Consider the following 27,272-nt stretch of genomic DNA (forward strand, 5'->3'; position numbering starts at 1 on the left):
TTTCCAGAAGGCCAACAATTCACTAAAAATGTTTTTTTTATTGGTCTTATGATGTATTCTAATTTTTTGAGATAGTGAATTGGTGGGTTTTTGTTAAATGTGAGCCAAAATCATCACAATTAAAAGAACCAAAGACTTAAACTACTTCAGTCTGTGTGCATTGAATTTATTTAATACACGAGTTTCACAATTTGAGTTGAATTACTGAAATAAATGAACTTTTCTACAACATTCTAATTTATTGAGATGCACCTGTAAATCAATATTTTATGTCCATATATTGTTTTACTATTATTATTATTTCAGTTGTGTAATAAGTGGGATAATATATAGTCAGACCCTTCAAGGTGATACAAGACTCCTCCGTTCCATGCCGAGGTCTTGAGCACCTTGTCTGGGTTTATTATGGTGGCTTGACAAAGCCAACATACTGTTATTCTCAAGACTTGTTTTGGGTTTTTTTCAAAATCCCTAAACTAAGACCAAAATTTCTGACTGCAAGTCATCCTATTAACCTTATTCACAGCAGCGCTGGGAATAACAACAAGGCTGTGAGGTATATTCAGTGGGTACAATCTGTTTAATGGACTGTGCAGTTGTTTAAAGTATTTTTAGTTTCACTGAGGAGTTTCCATGAACATTCAGTAACCAAAAACCCCAGACAACTTGAGTTGTGGAAAATCAGATGTGATCCACAAGTTTATACAGCTTTTTACTGTGCATGCCATTGAAGAGATGGTTAGTCCTCACAGTCTCATTTTCATTCCCGTTAAAAAAATTAAAGATGGCACTACTGTGAACAAGGTCTACAGAGCTTTCAAGCTACATCTACTAAACATCAATCAAGCTACAATCTATCTATCTATCTATCTATCTATCTGACAAGGCCTTGTCAAACCAGTATCAAAGTTCATTTGACAAAATTGTTTGCTTGCAAAATTATAGCTTGTAAGATTTCAACCTACCTCGACAGATGACCCCAGCATCTTGTCTATGGTTGCAGCTGCTGATTCCTAGTCCCCTTGATGGACACTGAATCAATCCTGATTCATTCCCAAAACAACTTAAATCTTCCAGCCATATTTCTCCTGAGCCTTCTCCAAAACATGCCCCAGTCTTTGTTTCTACAGGGGTCCCACAACCCATGCCATTGCACACCACCGCAGCATCTGTAGCATCCTAGCCAACATCACAGATTGTTCCCGATTGTCCCCAATAGAAGTATTCCACTCTTCCGGAACATGTATCGCCCCCATTAACTAGTCTAACGTCTAATAGGAGTTTGGACAAAACCCATAAGTATAGCGTAGGTGTGCATTTCAATGTATTCTTTCAATTTGTTTTCAAACAATCTGTCAGTCTCTCTTTCTTCAGGGTTCTCTGTACAACCGTTTGCCACTGTGCCATTATCTGAATTAACCACCATTTTATTGCTCGCCTGTTCATTATTGGGGTATCATAAATTTCAGATTTACCTGCCCTTAAATTAATATTCCGTGTTCAATACAAGTCAATCGACAGCATTTGTGGCATAATGTTGATTACCATACAAATGTATTGTGTATCATACCCTCCTTTAAAAAATAAATAAATAAATAAATAAAGCAAAATCCGAGATTAAACAAACAGTGGTTGGCCGCTTTACATAACAGTCAGACCAGATGTGACTGTCTAGGTGGGTGGGTCTTGGCGAAAATAGACAGTGAAGTTTTACATCTTTACAGAGTTTACATTTAGCTCTAAATGCTTCTACTACGATTAATTTGAAATCATAAAAATAAACCTTAACAGTCATTTGAGAGGTAGAGGAAAGACAGAACCTACTGGTACCTACTCTCACAACTTCCCCAAAATCCACAAACTGCTCTACATTCAGGCTCTGTGAGACAGAGGGAAAATAAGAAGTACACCGTATCCATCTTACCTCGACAGATGACTCCAGCATCATGTACATGGGCACAGTACCATCCCCATCCATTTAAACTGCAGTCTTTCAGTGATGTTTCATTCCCTGTACAAAGAACGTTATCCATCCATATTGGTCCCGAACCCTGTCCAAAATAGGTATATTTCTTTGCTCACCCCATGTCTCTACACGCCACTTCAGCATCCTTAGAATCCCAGTAATCAGTACACACTGTTCCCCGCTGATCATTATGAAGAACCTCCACTCTCCCAGAATAACCGCCAACATCTATACGGACATTGCCTAGTTCCAGAAGAGAAGAGAGAGGGAAAATGAGAAAGAGACAGTTTTTTACAGTTCTGTTGATTAATTTACATGCCCATAATCCACAACATGTTTAACTTTTTTTTTTTTTTTTTTTTTTTAAATCAGAGGTATCATAAAAATACAAATGCTGCAAGCAGTCACTGATCCTCAAGGAGGCAACACCAAATATTAAAAACCAATGGTGTGTAAACTTTTCAAAAGGATAATTTTGGGTATTATTTTATATGTAAATATCTGTTATGCAACTTCTTCGGCGCAGTACTAATGTAAATAAAAAGTTTGTTTAATTTGTCATTTTTCAAAAATGATAAAATTACGCATTACAGATTTTGACAGGGGTAGTGTTGTCAAAAGTACCAGTACTTCAGTATCAAGTCGATACTAAAATAAAAAAGATGTAACGATACCAGTGTTTCTGCTGTACCGGTAGCAGAGACGGATTTTGACTTTGATGTGCCCTGGGCACGGATGTCTCAAAGGCCCCCGACACCACATTTTTCGACAACCGTGTTGCACCTGTATGCCCCATCATACTGGATTTACAATGACACTAATACGTGGGGGGAAATGCACACAATATTCTGTACTTTCACACCACAAATTGGTTTATTTATATCTCGCCAGTATCGATGAACATCTAAAAAAGCTTCTGACCTCTTCAAATCATATCACAGGAGAATATTCCACGAATAATTTAATTTACATTTCTGCATTTCTGCATTTAGCAGACGTGCGTTTAGCAGTCGATGCATTATAAAAACAAGGAGCAATATCAATCACCAAAGGCATTTAGCTTACTAAAAAAAAAAAAAAAAAAAGTTGGTTTTACCTTAGCTGAGGGATATCTTTCTTGATTTTCTCAGAGAAAACGCTTCCACAACGTCATCAAAATCCAGTTCCCTCACAAGATCGCATCTAATGGCCATTAAAGACAGCGAATTGAGACGTCCTTGACACATTTTGCTTCTTAGTTAATTTTTTACTCTTGCCATGAGAGAAAATGAACGTTCTCCTTCACAGATGCTGACTGGCAGGATGAGGAAAAGCTTTAGGGCAACATACATATTGGGGAAAATTGATGGCAGTCCATAATCTATAATTGTTTTCAGCATCTTTGATGGTGATCTATCCGGCTCCATTGAAATGAAAGATCTGAACTGTATCAGCTCATCAGCAAGACAGCTGTTCAAGTCATCAGGGTAAGCAGCAGAAAGGTTATGGGCTCCTGTCCCATAACCCATAATGTTGCTGTCGGATTCTGATTCTGGCAGGAATAGAACACCAAAGAGTCTATTCATGTGTTTATAGGCATCCAGTCTGTGATCAAGGCAGTTGACAAGATTGTCAATGGTAACATTAAATGTGTCCACTTGAAATTTACAGCTTCCACTAAGGCCTGCATCACCATCTGTGGTCTCGTCAGCAAAAGTTTGTCTTTTCTTGATTCGTTGTACTTCATGCTTACAGGACTGACATACACCTGGCATACTTAAAGCACTCCTCTCAAAATGTTCAAATAGTTCTCGCTGAGCTGATACAAACTTACGCAATGATTCAAGCAGTCGCACCACTGTCCGAAGGTCCATATCACTTTTTTGTAGACATAAACTGGTCGTGTGGAATCGTTTGAGAATAGTATTCCAGAATTGCGCCATAAATGCAGTTTCTAGTTTGTCCATCTTTGCACACAGTCACGATGCTTCTTTGCGTGTTTCCCTTTTTCGGCCCCATCTGCAGCTATACTGTCCAAGGCCTCTCTTATATTACTGTTCGACCTTTGGACTGCTGTGTATACTGTTTACACCTACTAAATTCAGTGAGTGAGCAGCACAAGGTGTGTAATGGATCAATGGATTTCTCCGTTTTAAGTGAGCCTGCAGTCCATTGTATCTGCCCGACATATTACTCACATTATCGTACGACTGGCCTCTACAGTTTAATATATCCAAGCCAAGGTCATTTGCAATAAGGCTAGCATACAAGACATATGACCAGGGCTCCTCTCATGTTCAGAAATCCGTTCTGGGTGCTTCCAGTTACTGAATCCATCTGTAAAGGCGTGTCTTTTGGACGAGAATAGTTTGCATGAATAACAGAACACCTGTCCCATTGATGGAGAGTATAAAAGCCACTCTCATGAAACAATCTGGCCATTTGGTAAGTGAGTGTGTAATAAATCATTGGTAAGGGAGCGAGTCTTACCACCCAGACCACTATCCCTTAGGGAAGAAGTATATTTTGAGCTTCAGTTATGGAAAGCGGCAGCCCCTCCGTTAATAAAAATACTTCTCACCGAATCCCTTTTTATATCTCCCCACAATGCTGGGTCGCTGTTTGTCTCCCAAAACAGGTGGTCATCATCTGTCTTACTCTTACTGTGATCGTCCTGAGTAAGATGACTTTGTGGTGGTGGCGGTCGCCGGCGGGTTGTGGTAATCACAGGCCGGCTCAGTATCACGGTTACTTGTGCTAGCGCCATCTTCATTTGAAGCAGCAGAAGGAATGTTGTTGTTGTTAGCATCAGTCGTGTTTGCATTTAAAAAAAAGCTGGAGATTGTTGGTAGCTTTTGTAGCAATTGAACTTCTCTTGCTTCTTTGTCTTTTTTTAGCTTTCTTTTCATTGATCCACTTGGTTGTGGTTTTAAACTCATTTTTGTTATTTTTAGTAACCGTCTTCTACGCGTGACTGCTTATATTACGCAATGATTTTCACTAGCCTCTAGATGTCCCTCTCAACAGCGCAGCAATACATTAAAATTATTTATTTTATTTATTTACCAGTTAATACTTTGCAACTGCAAAAAATAATCACATTATTCCACAGTATTCAACACCATTTTACTGAAAAAAAATAATAAAAAAAAAAAATAATATATATATATATATATATATATATATATATATATATATATATATATATATATATATATATATATATAATTATATGAAAAAAAAATACACACAGTAAATTTGCCAGGGGCCCCTGCTGGCCTAGTGCCCTGGGCAAGTGCCCAGTAGGCCCGTGCATTAATCCGTGCCTGGTACCGACTACTGAAATTTTGGTACCGTGACAACACTAGCCAGGGGTATGTAAACTTATGGTTATATTGTGAGTATTATGCTTTGGTTTTTTGACCTACCTTGACAGAAGACTCTCACATATCTATCACTAGTACAGTTCTGAGCCTGCCACACCATTGATGGACATCTTTCTAAACTCGCCTCACTTCCAGTGCATTGTGTATTATATACCCACACTGGTCTTGAGCCCTGGCCAAAATAAGAGCTATTTCTTATTTCGGTAGCACTCCCAAAGCCCAGCTCTCTGCACACAACTTTACCATCCAATAGATCCCAGCCGTAGTCACACACGGTTCCCCACTGTCCTTCATGGAAAACTTCCACTCTCCCAGCGAAACGGCCAACCATGTTCGCCAACCTAACAAGTGCTGATGTTAAACATGGAAAGAAACAAGATGGGATTAAAAATACTTGATCAAAATCATTTATTCAGATTCCCATCAGGTTATAGTCACAAGGCAGTATGCAGAATGTATTTAAAGGAATGTTACAGGTTCAATACAAGTTAAGCTCAATCGATAGAATTAGTGGAATAATGCTGATTATCACAAAAATTATTTTGGCAAAAAAAATAAAATAAAATAAAATAAAAAAAATGCGGTTACAGTAAGGCACTTACAATGGAAGTGATTGGGGCCAGTCAATAAACATTAAAATACACATCGTTTCAAAAGAATAGCCACAAGATGTAAGCATTATACATGTTAACATTATATAAGAGTGATACAATTGTTTTACAAAGCTTATGTGTAAAGTTAAGTATCCAGTATTACAACTTTGCTGTCATGTCAACATAATGTGTAAACTCTGTAATCTGGCAAATTCTATGATGCCAGTTAATTCTTATTTTATTGCATTAAACTCATGTTAACACATAATGCTGAAGTCTTGTGGCTATACTTTTGAAACAATGTGTACTTTAATGTTAATGGACCGGCCCCTTTTACTTCCATTCTACTGTAAGTGCCTTACAGGAACTCGTGATTTATTTATTTATTTATTTATTTATTTTTAATTTTTTTTTAATAAACAAAGAATGGGTCGAAATTATTATTTTTTGACCAATGGAAAAGTGCATTAACTTGTACTGAATCTGGAACATTCCTTCAAGGTTTTAGCTCACGTCGACAGATGATTCCTGCATCTTCTGTATGTGCACAGGTATTTATTCCCCATCCGCTGAATGCACATTTCGTCAGTTTAGTATCAGTCAATTGACATTGTATATTAGCCATCCATATTGATCCTGAACCTTGCCCGAAATAAGCACCAGTCTTTGCCTCTATAACATCTGCACAACCCAGTTCTCTACACACGACTGCAGCATCTGATAGATCCCAGCCATAATCACACACTGTTCCCCATATTCCATTATAAAAAACCTCCACTCGTCCAGAACAAGAGTTCTTTCCATTCATCACCCTAACAAGAGCTAATGTTGATTAGCTGAAAAATGAAAAGGACATGTTAGTTTAAATACTAATTTAAAGCTAAATGTAATTTGTATCCAAAACTTTGGTAGCTTACGTTACAGACGTCTCAGGCGTCTTTTTAATGGTCACATGTCATTATTTCCCATTTTGTTGATGTACAGTTTATTAATGTACTCTCAGTCCCAGTACATTGTGCAGCACCCATCCATATTGGTCCTGAACCTTTTCCAAAATAGGAACCAGTCTTCAATTTAACAACACTTCCACAGCCCATCTCTCTACACACCAATGCAGCATCTGATAGATCCCAGCCATCATCACACACTTTTCCCCACTGACCATCATGGAGAACCTCCACTCTCCCAGAACAAGAGTCCATGCCATTTACCAATCTAACAGGGGCTAATGTTTTAAAAATGAAAAAGGACATGTTAGTTCAAATGCTTGGCATTTCATGTTGATAATTTAAAGCAAAATGTAGTATGCATCCAATATGCATAGCTCACGGTTACAGACGACTCCGGCGTCTTTTGAATGGTCACAGCTTGGTATTCCCCATTTTTCTGTTGTACAGTTTATTAATGTACCCACACTTCCATTACATTTAGCAGCATCCATCCATACTGGTCCTGATCCTTGTCCAAAATAAGCACCAGTCTTTGCATCTATAACATCTCCACAGCCCATCTCTCTACACACCACTGCAGCATCTGATAGATCCCAGCATTATCACACACTGTTCCCCACTGACTACTATAGAGAACCTTCAATCTCCCAGAACAAGAGCTGTTCCCATTTACCAACCTGACAAGGACTAATGTTAAAAAAAAACAAAACAAAAAAAAAAACAACAAACACAAACAGGATAAGTGGTTAGAACTTTACACAGTAACAATGATATTTAGCTTTTATTCAATATATCTTCGGTTCCATTCTGTATGTATTTAGCTTACATCCAGTTTGACAAATGACTCCCACATCCTCTGAATGCCCACAGTTGTGTATTCCCCATCCATTTGTTAGACACTCCATCAGTGAAGACTCAGTCCCTATACAGTTTACATCATCAATCCATATTTGTCCTGAGCCTTGTCCAAAATTTGCATAACTCTTTGCCTCAATAACATCTCCACACACCACTGCAGCATCTAACAGATCCCAAAAATCATCACACATTGTTCCCCATATTCCATTATAAAGAACCTCCACTCTCCCAGAACAAGAGTCAAGACCATTTACCAACCTTGAAGAAAGAGCTTCTACTGATGGTCCATTCCCAAAATCTGTTTGTAGAACAGAACATGTCATACACAGTCATGTATACCTCTTAACAAACCACTTCAGAATCTGATCTGTTTGATGTATTTTTATATATCTGATATACTTTGAGTATTCAACATCAGCAGTGACCTGGGACTCAACAACATTTCATAGCATCTAACGCCCACATTGAGCATTAACTATTATTAAGAGTGGCTTTATATTGAATTACAGAAAGTTGTGTATGTCTATACATATGTTTCTTCATACCCAACAGGAGAATGAGTCACAGGGTATTTAACATTGTGCCTGAAAAGAAATTAAATTAAAAAAATATTACTTTGTTAAATTAGCATGTAATTAACATCAGAGTCTTGCGGTGTCTGTTTTTATGGTTGAAAGCATTGCTGCACGTTTTTAGGCAGCATCCCAGTTGACACTTAGCAAAAAAAGTATGCAGAATACTAGTATACCACCACCATCATCACCACCGTATTTATTATTAGTTTGTGACCATACAGGTTTTCCGATTTTACATTTTTGAGTGAAGTATCCTTTTAAAGTATTTACTACTTTAGGGAAAAAAGACAGAGCAAGAAAGTGCAAGAAAGAGTTTTAAAAGCATTTGAGGCAAACAAAATCAACTCAACCAGAAATACTTATGGCACATTATGTCAGTATAGGATCAAACATATCAATAAACTATGGCCAATGACTCATTTTTAGATTTCTTTCATCTGGTAAAATGTCACTCTTTCTCTGCATAGTCTTTGTCTTCAAGACGGTGTCGGATTAAGTTAAGGAGCCTTCAAGTGTTTTTATCTGGACTTGAAATTCTCGACTCCTTGTAACGATGTTGGCTGCTGACAATGATGGCAATGATGAAGACGATGATGAGATGAAGAACACAAGTGATGTAAAATTAAATGCAAATGTAGAACTCTGATTTATTTTGCATATTATAATTCCTTATTTGCTTTCTGATGTAAGATTTGGAAGATTTGTTCAGCATGTCATCTGGTTTTAAAATCTGTTCATTCTGAGGTATAATATACATAACTTTGAATGAGCCTAATTTATGTAGTGTTACAGTTAAAGTCAGAAGTTTACGTACACCTTAGCCAAATACATTTAATCTCAGTTTTTCACAATTCCTGACATATAATCGTAAAAAACATTCCCCTGTCTTAGGTCAGTTAGGATCACTACTTTATTTTAAGAATGTGAAATGTCAGAATAATAGTAGAGAGAATTATTTATTTCAGCTTTTATTTCTTTCATCACATTCCCAGTGGGTCAGAAGTTTACATACACTTTGTTAGTATTTGGTAGTATTGCCTTTAAATTGTTTAACTTGGGTCAAATGTTTTGTGTAGCCTTCCACAAGCTTCTCACAACAAGTTGCTGGAATTTTTACCCATTCTTCCAGACAGAACTGGTGTAACTGAGTCAGGTTTGTAGGCCTCCTTGCTCGCACACGCTTTTTCAATTCTGCCCAAAACCTTTCTATCGGATTGAGGTCAGGGCTTTGTGATGGCCACTCCAATATCTTGCCTTTGTTGTACTGATGTTGCTAAAATATATCCACATAACTGTCCTTTCTCATGATGCCATCTATTATGTGAAGTGCATCAGTCCCTCCTGCAGCAAAGCACCCCCACAACATGATGCTGCCACCCCCATGCTTCACGGTTGGGATGGTGTTCTTCAGCTTGCAAGCCTCACCCTTTTTCCTCCAAACATAACGATGGTCACTTTGGCCAAAAATTTCAATTTTTGTTTCATTAGACCAGAGGAAATTTCTCCAAAATGTAAGTTCTTTGTCCCCATGTGCACTTGCAAACTGTAGTCTGGCTTTTTTATAGCAGTTTTGGAGCAGTGGCTTCTTCCTTGCTGAGCAGCCTTTCAGGTTATGCCAATATAGGACTTGTTTTACTGTGGATATAGATACTTGTCTACCTGTTTCCACCAGCATCTTCACAAGGTCCTTTGCTGTTGTTCTGGGATTGATTTGCACTTTTCGCACCAAACTACATTCATCTCTAGGAGACAGAATGTGTCTCCTTCCTGAGCGGTATGATGGCTGTGTGGTCCCGTGGCATTTATACTTGCATACTATTGTTTGTACAGATGAGCGTGGTACCTTCAGTCATTTGGAAATTGCTCCTAAGGATGAACCAGACTCGTGGAGGTCCACAATTCTTTTTCTGAGGTCTTGGCTGATTTCTTTTGATTTTCCCATGATGTCAAGCAAAGAGGCACTGAGTTAGGCCTTATAGTACATCCACAGGTACACCTCCAATTCAGTACACCTCCGAACAGTAGCTAATTGGCTAATTGTCTAAATGCTTGACATCATTTTCTGGAATTTTTCAAGCTGCTTAAAGGCACAGTTAACTTAGTATATGTAAACTTCTGACCCACTGGAATTGTGATATAGTCAATTAAAAGTGAAACAATCTGTCTGTAAACAATTGCTGGAAAAATGACTTGTGTCATGCACAAAGTAGATGTCCTAAACGACTTGCCAAAATTATAGTTTGCTAATATAAAATCTGTGGAGTGGTTTAAAAAAATGAGTTTTAATGACTTTAACCTAAATGTATGTAAACTTCTGACTTCAACTGTACCTTAACTATTACATAAGCAAATTTATCTCTAGTAAAGTTACTAAGAGTAACCAAAACATCACAGAAAATATATTTATCTCTAATCTCAGAAATAAAGAAAAAATAGCCTTTTCTTTACTTTGTTTTGACTTTATTCCATACTTTTGTTTCATAATGTGATAAAAGTGGATTACAAAATTACATGTAAAGTAAGTTTTAAAAGAACAGAATAATTCTGGGTGGGCTGAGTAAAAATCAAGTTGCCCATATTCTGCAATCAGATACTAATTTTCCAACAAGACCAGGAAGAAATGTACCCATTGTTTGCTTAATCTTGTCTGTGCCCTGTCCCAGCACTGGCCTATTTTACACCATAAAGAAACAACCTAAAACATTTAAATTTAGTTTCCAGTAACATTATGTGCTAAAACTCACATTTGCTAGAGTAAATCGTTGTAATTTGTCAGGGCTCGGGTCCAGTTATATATTTTATTTGTGAAAGAAATACAAACCTGACTGCAGAAAACAGAAGTTTAAGAATAATTCTCCTTACACTTTCTCCCTCAGTTAAGGATGGTCTCTATGAACAATTCTAAATGACTTTTAGAAGGGTAAATAGATACTCCAAGGCTAACCACATCATTAACCTGTCATCTAAAACAACTTGCATTACATTACAGCTGACCCTTATGCACATTCATACAGTCTGGAGACAAAAGAATTACATCTGCTTGGTGGCAGATATTGCATGTATACCTTTTCACAACTAAGGTACTTTATGAATACATAAAGACTTCTACAAGCCTTTGATGCTACAGGATGCTAACAATACCTGCATCAAGCAAGCTTAACTGCTCAACAGAGACAATATAACATTAGGAACAGTGTCTAAGCATTACCGAGAACAACACTGAGCTTGCCCTTTTCTTACAACTTAAGACACCTGAACCTGCCCCAGATTTACATGCAGGTAAATATTTCTCAGAACTGAACAATGCATTGTTACCTTAAACACAAACAACAGCACAAAGCAATTCCATCTTAAAATCTCATGTTTACCAAACATTATAACATATTAACATATGTATGCAATATTCTCACAACTGCATACATTAAAGTGTTTTACTAATCAAATTACATCATGATTATCAAAGGATGTGATGTTATTCTTTCAGTTTGAAAAGCAGCCAGGTTTGGTTTCAGGAGCTTTTTGAAGAGATTTGCATGCTTGGAGTTGTGTTTCTGTATAAATATGAAACAGGGTTCTAGTATGGGAAAAAAAAGATGTGGAATCTTTTTTGAATCTAGATTTAACATTTCATTTTTAAAAAACAATCACAGCCTTTGACATTTAAATCTTAATTGCTGTATGCTCTTTAATCATTATTCAGACTTCACAGAGCCTAGTAATTTTTTCCTCTTCAAAATGATGCTTAGTTCACTGAATGCAAGAAATAGTTCACTGACAAACTTATGTAAAACAATAAATAAAATAATAATAATAATATTAATAATAATAATAATGTTTTATTGACCACATTGTAATGATTATGAGTTAAAAAATTATGGCAGATTGAAACTTAATTAATATTTAAATTTGTAGTATTCACATTGTTGTTAAAATAAAACACATTATAAGCTTACAACCTACAATGCTGTTTATGAGCAAAATAAACCTTTAGCTGCCTTTTTGCTTATAATTATTAATAAAGTTGAGTACAGACAGTGAAGCAAAGGTGAACATTAAAAACATTACCTTTATGTTATTAAGATTAGTAATTAGTTAACTGGCATGCACGGATTAAGGCCCTGTGACCCCTGACCTGTGAAAACAACATGTTTATAATGATATTACATAGATAATACATACAGAATATACATATCTATCTTTCTATCTGTCTGTCTGTGTATACAGCAACACCTCTAAGTTTACGTACCTGCCATTGTGTGCTCTTTGTGAAATACAAGCCCATCAGACTGTGTTATCCATGTCACACTAAACTTCTTCTTGTTTGAATCTTGAACCACTTTGATCATCTGTGAAATTAGTTTGAAGCCTCAGTTCAACAAATTGCAAAATGAAAGGAATATAGGGGATAGTAATAATTTTCTTTATTTATCACACATTTGCACATATATAGTGAAATTCTTCTTTTTCACATATCCCAGCTAAGCTGGGGTCAGAGTGCAGGGTCAGCCATGATACAGCACCCCTGGAGCAGATAGGGTCAAGGGCCTTGCTCAAGGGCCCAACAGTGGCATCTTGGCAGTGCTGGGGCTTGAACCCCCGAACTTCAGATCAGTAACCCAGAGCCTTAACTGCTGAGCTACCACTGCCCCTACAAATATATAACTGTAACACAAAATTTCTTCAATCACAAACAAGCTAGAGTGATCGCACCTATTCTGCACATGCTCAGTAATGTACTCTGTCTGAGTTCTATTTAATTTAAAATCTATTGTATTACTTTGTCAGTGGTTACAATTTGACATGAATGACAGTTGTTAACACTGAGAACGGAGCTAACTGTAACTCTTGATGAAATAAAAATGAATTGAAAGTTTGAATCTTTAAAATATGCAATGCACTTTATTTCATTATCTAATGAAAGATTTCGTTTTAATGAACATATTTCAAGTATCTAGTTGAAGACCGCTCTTGACTACTGCTGGTTAGATTACTTCCAAATTGTAATCGGGTACTGATTACAAATTACATGACTGAAATTGTAGTCAGTATCACATAATCTCTTGAATTACATTTTTAAGGTAATCTAAACTAATTGCTTTTAGATTATTTTTAGATTAATTTAGAACTGCTTTGAATTACTTCTGACCTAATTCTTGTTTATTTGATGTCACATGAATTTGAGTAGGATAAGATTTTTCAAACTTAATGGATCAAATATGAGAATTCATATGATTTTGTGTGTGTGTGTGTGTGTGTGTGTGTGTGTGTGTGTGTGTGTTTTGAGTTTCTCGCTATTTGCCTGTTTCTAAATTACAATTTTGGCATTACAAAGACCAATCATGTGTGATAACAGATCAGATCCGTTATATCAACGTGAATCAACAACACAAAAGACAAAAGCAAAAGCGCATTCATGTACATTTTTTGTAGCCAAGTCGTGAAATCCTGAAACTAAAAGTTAATTTACCACACTAATGCAAATATAGCATTTATGTGTGGATTACTGATCCATCTTCAGTGTAATAGTAGCCAACTGACAAAAAACAACCTCTCACACTTGAAGATTTACCAAACGTTTATCAGCTGTAAGATGATTTAGAAAGAACATTTTTTAGTTAGAGAGATCAATAAATTATCAACAATTACTGCAGTTGCTTGATTAATAATTAATCATGTAATTCATTAAAAAACATAAAAAAAAAATTTGTAATCTGGAGTATGAGTATAAAATGTTATTTCATCTAATTACAAGTAGATTTTTTTGTACCAGTATTCTGATTACGTAATCCAGATTATATGTGTTGAAGACATCTTTTATATTTTGTGATATTGCATATACAGTATTTGTGTTTATCAACTTGGTTTATTTACATTGCATTCGATGTTTTGATATTTTGGTTAGAAATTATCGTTCAAGTAGACTTTTAAATTGACACCCAGAATTGCCAAGAAGCGAGGGGTCATGACCTATTGAAAGGCGTGGTATCTGGATAGAGGGACATTAGGAAAAGAAAGCCATGCTCATAACTTGGAAAACTATTTTGATCATTTTTGGATGGATTATGCAATAAACCTGCATTATTTTTTTTAGCTTTTGAGTTAAGAAGGCAAATGTAAACAAAACAAAAAAATTGTCCCTGGTCTCCCCTACCTAAAAGTACAAAAAAGTGATCAATGAACTTACAGTATCTTTTATTTACACATTAGCATTGATTCGTTATTTGCTTACCCTGTCCAGAAGGTTTTTCATGATATTTGGGCCAGTGACATTGACTCCAGTATTAGCCTTCACCAAAATCCTCACCACGCCTCTTCTCACGAATTCTGTGAAATGAAATATAGTTCATTTTATTATCAGAAGAAGACCAGGGTGCAAGAGATGTGAATGGCATTAACAAATTACTTACTTTGGCAATGAACACCTGCATGAATCCCACTCGGACAACTGCTCGCACCCCATCCAGCGAAAGCACAGTCTCGCACTGTCCACTCTTTTCCTGTACAGCTGAGTTTATTCATCCACACTGGCCCCACAGGACCACTATATTCCTTCACCTCTGCAATGTCACCACAGTCCAGCTCTCTACACAAAACTGTAGCATCGATTATATCCCAACCATTGTGACACACTGCTCCCCAGTGACCATCATAAAGAATCTGAACTCTGCCATCACATGTGTTGACACCGCCCACCAGCATCACATCTGGAATCAGTGAAAAAGTGGTTTTATATTTATTAGCCTCTGCATGCATTATATTCAGTGATGGACAGTAGCTTCGCTACAAATAGCGAAGCTATTAGCTTAACTACATTTCTGAGTAGTGAGGTGGTAGCTTTGCTAATTTTTAAAACAAATAGCTTTTCAGTAGCAAAGCTATATTTTTGATTAGGTAGCAGTGTAGCTTTGACAAAAGCTACACCGCTACATCATATCACACCGGTGTTTACTCTCGCCAGTTTTGAATCAGAACTAAAGATGTCATACTCACAAATGAATCGCTCATCCGAGTATAAATATGAAAAAATAAAATGTAGAAATTGTGATTTTTCATTTTGACCACATGGGTTTGTACAGGTAGGTATCATGTGTAAATATGCACATATTTACATGCACATACATTTCATATTGCATCATACTGTATTGCACTATACTGTATGGCTTCGATAAACATCATATGAGTAGTATTTTAGATGCTTTGTCAAAGTCAGTATGCTCTGTCCATCTGGTTGAAAAAAAGTAGCAAGCTACTTTTGGTATGAAGCTTGTAGTGTAACTTGCTACTTTCTCTGAGGTGTAGCTTTTAGCTTAGCTTAACACATTTTTTATTGTGTAATTGGCAGTTTAGCTAGCTACATTTTTTGAGTAGCTTGCCCAACACTGACTGTATTGAATTATTACTTGATTCTGATTGATAAATTGTGTCATCCTATACATGAGAATAGTGTCATCCTTGGCAACATTGTATAACTTTAAAGTGCATATGGTAAATATACAGGTATGTCTCTACAAGAAAGCTAATAAAATATTTCAACCCAAATACTTTATGTCCATGTATTTTATTAGATTTTTTAAACACATTTTTGAAGCCATATAATGAGAGCGATAAAATACAGTCAGCCCCTTCAAGGTGATACAAGACCCCTTCGTTCTGTGTCGGGGCTCTCACACTGTTGGGGTTTAATTTGCAATATTAACCGCCTGACTGTATATTATCTTTCTCTTAGAAGATTGCAACCTACCTCGACAGATGACCCCAGCATCTTGTCTATGGTTGCAGCTGCTGACTCCTAGTCCCCTTGATGGACACTGAATCAATCCTGATTCATTCCCAAAACAACTCAAATCTTCAAACCATATTTGTCCTGAGCCTTGTCCAAAAAAAGCCCCAGTCTTTGCTTCTACAAGGGTCCCACAACCCATGTTTTTACACACCACTGCAGCATCTGTAGCACCCCAGCCAACATCACAGATTGTTCCCCATCGTCCCCAGTAGTAGGATTCCACTCTTCCGGAACACATATTGTCCCCATTAACCAGTCTAACATCTAAAGGAGAAGGACAAAACCCCTCAGTAGATGTACATGTCAATGTATACTTGCAATTTATTTTCTAAGAATCACCCATTTCAGTTTAGCATGAGTATGCAATATCAGATATCAACAACAGGATCAATTGTTGCATACTGCCGAGCAATGCACAGACTGACAGCCTGTCTGGAATGCTGCAAACACATACCAGCTTAGTGATACAAAAGCTATGTCCCAAATGATGCATTATACGCAATGCACTTACACTATGTGCTATGCCATCTAGTGTATGAATTTTCAATTGTATTATTGTCTCAAATGAAATGCAAACCGTTTTTTTACTGCATGGAATCCATTTGCCATTTTTCAGCTGACAGAAGTCACATTTCAAAAGCCTGTGATGTGTTGCCACTAGCTTTAGCACGTTAGCCAACCTCAGTCCAGCACTTATATCTCAAAAAATGTAAAAAGTCACACATCGTGTTATGGTAATGCATTCGACTCACATTTGTATGGTGCTGTCACATTCATCATTAATTACAATTGTTTTGTCAGGCCAGCATCGTGGACAGGTAACCCCGGCCCTTCTGCTACGTACAGCAAGCCACGAGTGTTAGGGGAATGAAGTGTCCAAAATTTCAAGCTTCGTTATTTCAGTTGAAGAGGTACATCATCCGGGTACCCATAGTACTCTTCTTCTCGTTGCATTTTCAGAGTGAACACACTACTCACACTACTTACACTACAAAATGATGTAGAATAGTGCAGAAGTGTGTGATTTAGAACACTTGGACAAGATGCTTCAGTAGGCTGAATAAACTGATTTTGTGAGGAAACAGCAAATCACTTTGAATTGAGAGCCTGTCTGGTAATCTTCAACAATGTGTTGAGTTTACTATGAAAAAATAGCTGTTTTATAAGAGAAGTCACAGAAAATTTGCATCCGGTAGGATTTATTTTATTGCTCTACCCATTCATTTGTACTGTATGGTTCCCACAAACGGTGATCTACTGTTGCAAAACTCAAAACGTAACTGTTACACTTTCTCCAATGTTAGAGCCTTGGAGATTGTTATCTCCTTATATATTAGAGAATATCTGGAAGCATGCCAGGGCTGTTATATGAAATATCAGCACTCTTGGAATGCAACTTTTACAATCAAATATGTACAGTTAGTTTTGGATCTAAAATATGCACACAGTGCCCAAAAATGAGGTATGTAGCAAATGTTGGTCATTTTACATGATGGTCAGACATTCTCTTCTTGTCTAGGCAGGTAGTTCTTGGCCAGAATAGACAGTAAAGTGAATCAGACTGTATTGATAGTCAAACATCTGGATCTGTGAGACTATAGAGTACATAGATTGGAGTCCCCAATGCTTTTAAAAGGATTAATTCTGCATGCAATCATAAAAATGAAACCTAAACAGTCATTTGAGAGGTAGAGGAAAGATGAGTACCTTTTCTCTAAGCTTACCAAGATCCACATTTCCACATTCAGGCTCTGTGAGACAGATGGAAAATAAGAAGTACACCGTATCCATCTTACCTCGACAGATGACTCCAGCATCATGTACATGGGCACAGTTATGTGTGCCCCATCCATTTAAACTGCAGTCCTTCAGTGACGTTTCTTTCCCTGTACAATGAACGTTATCCATCCATATTGGTCCCGAACCCTGTCCAAAATAGGTATATTTCTTTGCTTCAGCACCAAGTGGACACCCCAACTCTCTGCATACCACTTCAGCATCCTTAGAATCCCAGTAATCGGTACACACTGTTCCCCACTGATCATTATGAAGAACCTCCACTCTCCCAGAACAACCGCCAACATCTATACGGACATTGCCTAATTCCCGAAGAGAAGAGAGAGGGAGAATGAGAAAGAGACAGTTTACTAACTGCAAACCTGATCAAATTACAGTTCTGTTGATAAATTTACATGCCCTTGCCCAGAATCCGCAACATGTTTAGTCACTGATCCTCAAGGAGGCAACACTTAATATTAATAAACAAGGGTATGTTAACTTTTCTAAAGGATCATTTGAGTATGGTTTTATACTTTTAAATCTGTTGTGCAACTTATTCAGGGCAGTACTAGTTAAAAAATAAAAGACAATTAGTTTGATTTGTTATATTTCAAAAATGCTAGATTTCTTACAGATTCTGCCAGGGGTGTGTAAACCTATAAGCACAATGTAATATTAAATTTATAGGACTACTGTGGGTATAATCCTTTGGTTTTTGACCTACTTTGACAGAAGACTCCCACATCTCTATCATGAGTACAGTTCTGTGCCTGCAAAACCACTGATGGACATCTCTTTAAACTCGCCTCACTTCCAGTGCATTGTGCATTATATACCCACACTGGTCCTGAGCCCTGGCCAAAATAAGCGCTATTTCTTATTCCTGTAGCACTCCCAAAGCCCAGCTCTCTGCACACAACATTAGCATCTAATAGATCCCATCCGTAGTCACACACGGTTCCCCACTGTCCTTCATGGAAAACTTCCACTCTCCCAGCGAAACGGCCAACCATGTTCGCCAACCTAACAAGTGCTGATGTTAAACATGGAATGAAATTAGATGTTATTATAAATACTTAATATTTATAATTATTTCAAATTCTCATCAGATTATTGTCTCAAGGCAGTTTAAGTATGTATTTAAGGTCTTAGCTCACGGCTACAGATGACTCCAGCGTCTTCTGTATGTGCACAGTTATTTATTCCCCATCCATTAAATTCACATTTTGTCAGCTGAGTGTCAGTAGATTTACAATCTACATTATCCATCCATATTTGTCCTGAACCTTGTCCAAAATATCCATTAGTCTTTACTGCTATGAGATCTCCACAGCCCAGTTCTCTACACACCACTGCAGCATCTGATTGATCCCAGCCATTATCACACACTGTTCCCCATGTTCCATTATAGAGAACCTCCACTCTTCCAGAACAAGAGTTACTGCCATCCACCACCCTGATAAGAGCTAAAAATGAAATTGACATGTTATTATAAATAGTTAGTAAATAGGTAGCGTGATCATTTAAAGCTAAATGTAATATGCTTCCAATATTTCTGTAGCTCACGGTTACAGATGACCCCAGCATCTTTTGAATGGTCACAGGCCGTTATTTCCCATTGTGCTGATGTACAGTTTATCAATGTACTCTCATTCCCAATACACTGTGCAGCATCCATCCACACTGGTCCTAAACCTTTTCCAAAATAGGAACCAGTCTTCACATTAAGAACACTTCCACAGCCCATCTCTCTACACACCACTGCAGCATCTGATAGATCCCAGCCATCATCACACACTGTTCCCCACTGACCATCATGGAGAACCTCCACTCTCCCAGAACAAGAGTCTATGCCATTTACCAACCTAACAAGTGCTAATGTTCAAAAACAAACAGAACAGGATTAGGGATTAGAAATGTATAGCATTTTGAGTTTATCATATGTTCAATTTCTGTTTGATTCTATTTGGTATACGATATGTAGCTTACATCCAGGTTGACAGATGACTCCAGCATCCTCGTAATGAGTACAGTCGTGTATTCCCCATCCATCTGTTGGACATTGAATCAGTGAGGACTCAGTCCCATCGCAATTTACTTCATCCATCCATATTTCTCCTGAACCTTGTCCAAAATAAGCAACTGACATTGCTTCTATAACATCTCCACAGCCCATCTCTATACACACTACTCCAGCACTTACAGTATTCCAGTTATCATCACACACTGTTCCCCATATACTATTATGGAGAACCTCCACTCGTCCAGAACAATGGTCAAAACCATCCACCAACCTCACAGAAAGAGCTTCGATGGGAGGTCCATTTCCTAAATCTGTATGTAACAGAACATGTCATACACAGTCATCTAGTATTCGACATAAGCAGTAACCTGGGACAACATAGCAGTTCTACTAAGTGTAAATTCATTATAAAGTACAACTGTGTGCGTATGTGCATATGTTTCTTCATACCCAGCAGGAGAATCAGCCACAAGGTATGTAGCATTGTGCCTGAAAAGAAATGAAACATTGTTACAATGATTGCCTTAGAAACCAGCATCCATTAAACGCCAGGGTCAGAACGTATCTGTACTTTTTTTGGAAGCACCTCATTTGACATTAAGTAAAAAATGTTAGCAGAATACTAGAGTATACCATCATAATCATCATCGTATTTATTATTTATTTGTTCCTATAAAACCTATTTTAATATACTTTGGTTTAGTATCTTAGTATTAAAGGAAAAGTTCACCCAAAGCCAATATATAGCCATATAGACAGTTTTACAACTTAAACTTATTCTGGGTTCAATAAAAGGTAAGCTCAATCAACAGCATTTGCGGCATAATGTTGATTATCACAAAACATTATTTTGACTTGCCCCTCCTCTTCTTAAAAATAAAAAAGCAAAAATCTGGGTTGCATTAAGGCACTTACAATGAAAATGATTTTTTTTTTTTTTTTACATTAAAATACTCACTTTTTCGAAAGAATAGCCACACGACATGAACAATGTGTGTTTTAACATGATTGTACTGTGATAAAATCACTTGCTAACCTTCTCTGTGTTAAGTTATAGCCAATTTTACATCTTCGTTGCCATGATGATGTAATGTCAACAAATCCTTAAACGACTGTTAAAATGACAATTTAAACTAACTTTACAGCTCAAATAATACATTTGTTTTTAAGAATTAATGTAAATGCTTTTATACAATTATACACTTCACATTTCTGCCTTTAAACCAAAAATGGACCACATTCACTTACAGTGAGGTACTTCACTTCCATTGTAAGTGCCTCACTGTAACCTCGATTTATGCTTCTTCTTAAATGAATCTAAATTATTTTTTGTCGTAATCAACATTGTCACAAATGCAGTTAACTGAGCTTAACTTGTATTGAACCCAGAATATTCCTTTAAATATTGTTTAGTTTCACTCCATTTGGACGGTATATTTACAGCACATAATTCAAAATCAACAATTAACACATTGTGTTTTAGGAACAAAAAAAGACAAAGAGAGACTGCACATAAAAACATTTCAGGCAAACAAAATTAACAACACCAGAAATACTTACACATTATGTCAGTATAAGATAAAACAGTGACTCATTTTTCGATTTCTTTCACCTGTTAAAATGTCACTCCTTTTCTGCAGCATCTTCATCTTCAAGATGGTGTTGGTTTTATTTAAGGAGCATTCCAGGTGTTTTTATCTGGACTTGCAATTCTCAGCTCCTCCTTTCTGATTACCATAAAAGACAATCATATATCAACATCAATCTCAAAGAGAGTTCAAGCAGTCTAACCTCTTTTAGAATCACTGAGAAAAAATTATAATCCACCATAATTAAAATGCTCAGTTGGTGCTTGAATTAATCCCTAGCCAAAAATACTTCTGATTTCTGTTTGTTACAATACATACTATTATTTGTATCCTCTATGAGCAAAAGTTTGGTCGTCATGGCCCTGATAGAGAAGTCTATTTGATGCATGTTCTTATCTGATAGATATTAATTTGCTCATCTGCAAAACATTGTTGAAACATTCTCTGTATTATGTTAGGACAACACTCAACTGATGTTTTCATGTAGATTTGATTTATAATTTATGTGGATCCAAATTAATACTCAATTATATCGACAGACTTTGCTGAAATGTTGATGGGTATGACAGCATTAAACATCCAATGCAGGGATTCAAACAAAAACAAGTTAATAGGATGGCACTGCAATAACTGAATGTAAAGTCTTTCAAGGTTTAAGAGCTAGAAAGTCTTTGCTGTGTTGTTTTTTTCCTCATCATACTCATAAAGATCGGTCAAAAACTGTCAGTATTCAAACTCAACGGGATCATATTTTGAGGGCCAGTTTCATCAAACTTCCTTATCATGTGAGTAAATTTGCAACAACATTTAAAACACATGGAAAAACAAAAGACAAACTCACGAACGCTAGAACTCTAGATTTGTTTATTGTTTACATGAACCCATCATGACAGCAAAGATCACAAATGACGTGACACCCACTTTTGTGTCTAGATCTAGTAAGTTATTCAAAAATACAATTATAATGCAGTTCACACAAAAATGATATCAGTACAGCTTAATTTCAATTTTCAATTCAATTTCTAAAAGAAAAGTCCTTTTGATATTTATTTGTGGGGGCTGAAGGTTGAAAATATCTAGATTTTCTTTTAAAAAAGTAATTCAGACAACCCTCCGTTATGACTGGAACAGTGATTTTTACAGTTAATTTACGATTGAAGAGTGAGCTCCTTAAATCTTTCATCAGCTAAGTTTCTCCAAAGTAACTCAAGCCTCCAAGTAAAGAATCTACAGTGACTGTTTGTACTTTACGGAGCTCATCTCGTGTCCCTGTAAACAAATTGGGTAAATATCATTCAAACATCCTGCTGACTTTCCCTTAGAGTAGAAGGTTTGCATAATTTTCTGGTTGAATAAGTAACTGATTTTGTGAGGCACTCACTGTCCTATCCAGAAAAATATGCTTCAACAATGTATTGTTTGCCAAATATGGCCATGTCTACATCCAAATAACATGTACTTCACATCATCAAATGTACAGTTCCCTCACCCTCATATTTTGATGACTTCTTCAATGTGCTATTTATTTGTTAATGGAAAACAAAATCACATGCATAGGTGAAAAATTACAAATGATAAAATAGCATTTATATTGATTGGTGAATCTTTTGATTAAAGCAGGCATTTAGGTAATTAAGTTCCTATTGGTGTGTTCTAGGGTGAACATATGGAAAGCATAATGTTCTGTGTAACTGTCTAATTTGAGGGGGAAAAAAAGAAACGAAAAACTCAATCTTTATATATATAAACCGATCAGCCACAACATTAAAACCACCTGCTTATATTGTGTAGGTCCCCCTCGTGCCGCCAAAACAGCACCAACCCGCATCTCAGAACAGCATTCTGAGATGCTATTCTTCTCACCATAATTGTACAGAGTGGTTATCTGAGTTACTGTAGACTTTGTCAGTTCCAACCAGTCTGGTCATTCTCTGTTGACCTTTTTTGTTTTTGGCACCATTCTGAATAAATTCTAAAGACTGTTGTGTGTGCAAATCCCAGGAGATCAGCAGTTACAGAAATACTCAAACCAGCCCATCTGGCACCAACAATCATGCCACGGTCCAAATCACTGAGATCACATTTTTGTTTGATGTGAACATTAACTGAAGCTCCTGACCCATATCTGCATGATTTTATGCACTGCACTGCTGCCACACGATTGGCTGATTAGATAATCACATGGATGATTGTTGGTGCCAGAAAGTTTATGGTAACTCTGATAACCCCTCTGTACAATTGTAGTGAGCAGAATAGCATCTCAAAATGCACAACACGTCGAACCTTGAGGCGGATGAGCTATAACAGCAGAAGACCACGTCGGGTTTCAGTTCTGTCAGCCAAGAACAGAAAGCCGAGGCTGGAATGGGCCATCCATCTGTGTACCTCAGCAGAAATCTAGATTCAACAGACCAGGCTATGTTTTTACAGTATTCAACAGTCCAGTTTTGGTGAGCCATTTGGTTTGGATAGCACTTGGAAAGTTATCTACAAATTTAGTACATTTTGTAACATGAATATGTCTGTGTTGTTTTTTTTTTTTGTTTGTTTATTTTTTTCATATCATATGATCTTCTTGAGTTGCTATTGAAAAATACTGTATGTGACATTTAAGTAAATGTTGGGCTATTTCTTTTTAATAGAATGGGATTCACATGCTTTTTATTATAATATAATTTGGGATTTTTTTTTTTAATGATAATAATTTCAGTATTTTATTTTAATGCTGGTTTTGATTATGAATTTGTTTACTTTTATTGTAACACTTTACAAAAAGGTTCCATTCGTTAACATTAGTTAATGCATTAGGTATTATGAACAAACAAAAAACAATATATTTTTTACAGCATTTATAAATCTTTGTTAATGTTAGTTAATAAATACAATTGTTCATTGTTAGTTCATGTTAGTTAATAGTACATTTTATTTTAAAAATGTATTATTATATGTTGAAATTAACATTATCCAAGATTAATGAATGCTGTAAAAGTATTGTTCAATGTTAGTTCATGTTAACTAACATTGCTAACTAATGTTAACAAATGGAATCTTATTAGTCTTTAATATATGGTACAAAAAATTATTCAGCTGCCAGCCCCAATTCCCCATCTCTCTTTTTTGTAAACACTGAAGAGTGTTTATTCAAATCCATTTATATCTGACATTTGACACATAGTCTCTCACCCAAAGAGTTTCTCTCTCTTTCATTCTTGAAACTTGTGAATTTGCATAGCTCAAGTTAAGCAACTTCCTACTGTGTGAGTTTTGGGTTTCACAGCAGAGCTGATTTATTTTTTGAAATAAATAAATACATAAATACAAATAAAATAATTAATAATAATAATAATAAATACACAAAATAAAAATGATAGCGCTGAGAAGTTCGACCACAGGATATGAGAGTGCTCTGCTGTTTTAAGACTCAGACCTTTTTAATGTGGTCCCTACTGAATAAATAAATAATTGTATGCACAAGAAAATATAAAAGTAACCAAATATTCAAAAGATAAAGGTCAACTCAACTCTTCTCAGTAAACAAATGAGTCATTCATATTTCCTATAAATGGACAGTTTGCATTTTTCTGTTGGGTTGAAATAGTCACTTGATTGTTGAGGCACAGATACTGTACATGTGGCAAAACATATTTGAATTCCTGGATACATTTTTGTTTACCCAATTCTGTTCTGATCTAAAAGTATACCACACAGGCTCTCAAATTAAGAGCACCTAATCCAGCCCAAGCATTTAATGACTTGATGTGTTGTTTATCAGCTGGTTAAAATAAATTTGTACAAATTCACATTAATATTAATCAGTAAACCTCTGGATTACAGCAGGTGTTCAGGTTTTATGGTGGTTATGGGTGTGGTCTAAGGTCAAGGAGAGTAAACAGTATAACCATTTCATCCAGCACTTTTCAAACAGACTAACTTCATTCAAAATAAACGAGGTCACAGATAACCATCTAACCAGGTATTTCTTTAATACATTAGCATATATATATCATATATCATCAATGTTTTGTCTATTCATGTAATGATGTATTTATTTGATAAATTAATGGAATATAAATTGATGTGCAAATCATACTGGATTACATGGCCTATTGTTAACATGTTTTTTGATCATTTTGCACATTCTAGACTTAACCGAATTGTCATGCAGTGTATAGTGGAGACCGGGTCTAGTTGTCACACAGGGAAGTTGACACAAGGGCTTTATACAAGTTAGATTTGGAGTCAAAAGTCCAATTGTGCAAATGTGTGTTTTTTTTTTTTCAGAGGTTTTGTATGTTGGTTTTAAATGCCAAGTTCAAAATTAGAATATTTTGTTATTCTCCTGTTACGGACTCAATCCACACAAGCGTAGTTCTGAAACCAGTTGCGAGAGAGCAGTGACGGGCCGTGCATTTAAAGTCTAGGACTTCAGTGTGATTCATGCCGTTAAGAAAACATAGTTTCACAATGAATAAGACACCCCATGCCTTTGGGCATCATACATTATGTTGCAGCTAACTAGTAATACCAAACTGACATTTTAAAAACACGTCCACGCATGAGAGCCAGAACTTGAAACGACACTTAATGCTCAAGCAAGCCTAATTTTAACTGCAGCATGACTGTTTTGTGAAATGAACGTCTCCTGAACAGACATTCAAAAATCTTAATTAGTCATATGACTCTACCAAGGAGGTCTATAATACCTTGAAAAATCAATCTAATAATATTTGCGATTTAAATGTTGCTTTCAATGAATTTCGTTTCGTCAGGGTACACGGTTATGCTGCATTCCATTAAAGTTGGATGTGGGATATTCCTACTTGATACTGTATCTCCGACCATAAATGCATTCCATTCCCCGATATTCGGAAGATAAAAAAATAAATTGTGTGCCAAAGACAAAATTATGAAGACCACATTTCAACATTAATGCAACAATAAAACCCCGAACTTACCCCCAAACAAAACAAACAGAAAAAAGAAAAACGTGCGCATTAACCCCGCGCACAACAGCGCCAACCGCTGTTGTCAATCCCTCTAAACGAGAGCCACACAAACATCAAATATTTTGTAAAAAAAAAAACCAGCCAATAGGCAGAATAAACACAAAGAATGTGTAGACTCATTCACAGAACTGTCTCGAAGGTGTGTTCCTTCACAAAACAAATTCCAGCCAATATAAAGTCGTTCAGTTTCCTCGGACAGACAAACGAATCTTCAGTAAGCCAGCTGATGAGTGCAGCAGATCATTCTAATGTCCCACGAAAATACTCCACAAATCATACTCCAGCCAACAGGAGGCATAAGCACAAGGAACTGACAGATTCATCCATAACTGTCCCGAAGTAGTGTTATTTAACAAAACAAGCTCCAACCGCTAGTTGGGACCAGCACAAAATGAAACGAAACACGCATCCCGGTTCCTCGGATGGTCAAGAGTCAATTCATTCAGAGGCCGCAAAAAAGTATATCCCATGATTTACACAGTCCACCAACTTGTACATATTTTGCGGTCATCCGTAGTTTCTATTCTCAATCTGCCCGGGAACTTCATTGTAAAAGTGATCTTCCGTCAATGCAAAAGTTTCTTCAAGGACAAGTGTTAATCCACAAAACAAAACAAACTCCAACCACTCGGTGGAGCCATTGCAAAAAGAAACAAAATTGGCGCCCAGCTTCCTCCGAAAGCCAGAGCATGTACAGTGAGCCAATCCACTCACAACAAAAACACCCAATGGTTACTCACCCATTGTTTCAAAAAAAGACATTGCCTGATTGGGACATGTAAATA

The 27,272-nt window shown here is 36.5% G+C and overlaps 2 pseudogenes; both read right to left on the reverse strand.

Annotated features, from left to right (window-relative positions):
* Positions 1–1,872: 1,872 nt before the first annotated feature.
* Positions 1,873–10,937, reverse strand: LOC127436578 (deleted in malignant brain tumors 1 protein-like; annotated as a pseudogene).
* Positions 10,938–12,166: 1,229 nt separating this feature from the next.
* Positions 12,167–20,376, reverse strand: LOC127436579 (deleted in malignant brain tumors 1 protein-like; annotated as a pseudogene).
* Positions 20,377–27,272: the final 6,896 nt, after the last annotated feature.

This window comes from Myxocyprinus asiaticus, chromosome 47 (assembly GCF_019703515.2).
Source record: "Myxocyprinus asiaticus isolate MX2 ecotype Aquarium Trade chromosome 47, UBuf_Myxa_2, whole genome shotgun sequence".
NCBI classification, from domain to species: Eukaryota; Metazoa; Chordata; class Actinopteri; order Cypriniformes; family Catostomidae; genus Myxocyprinus; species Myxocyprinus asiaticus.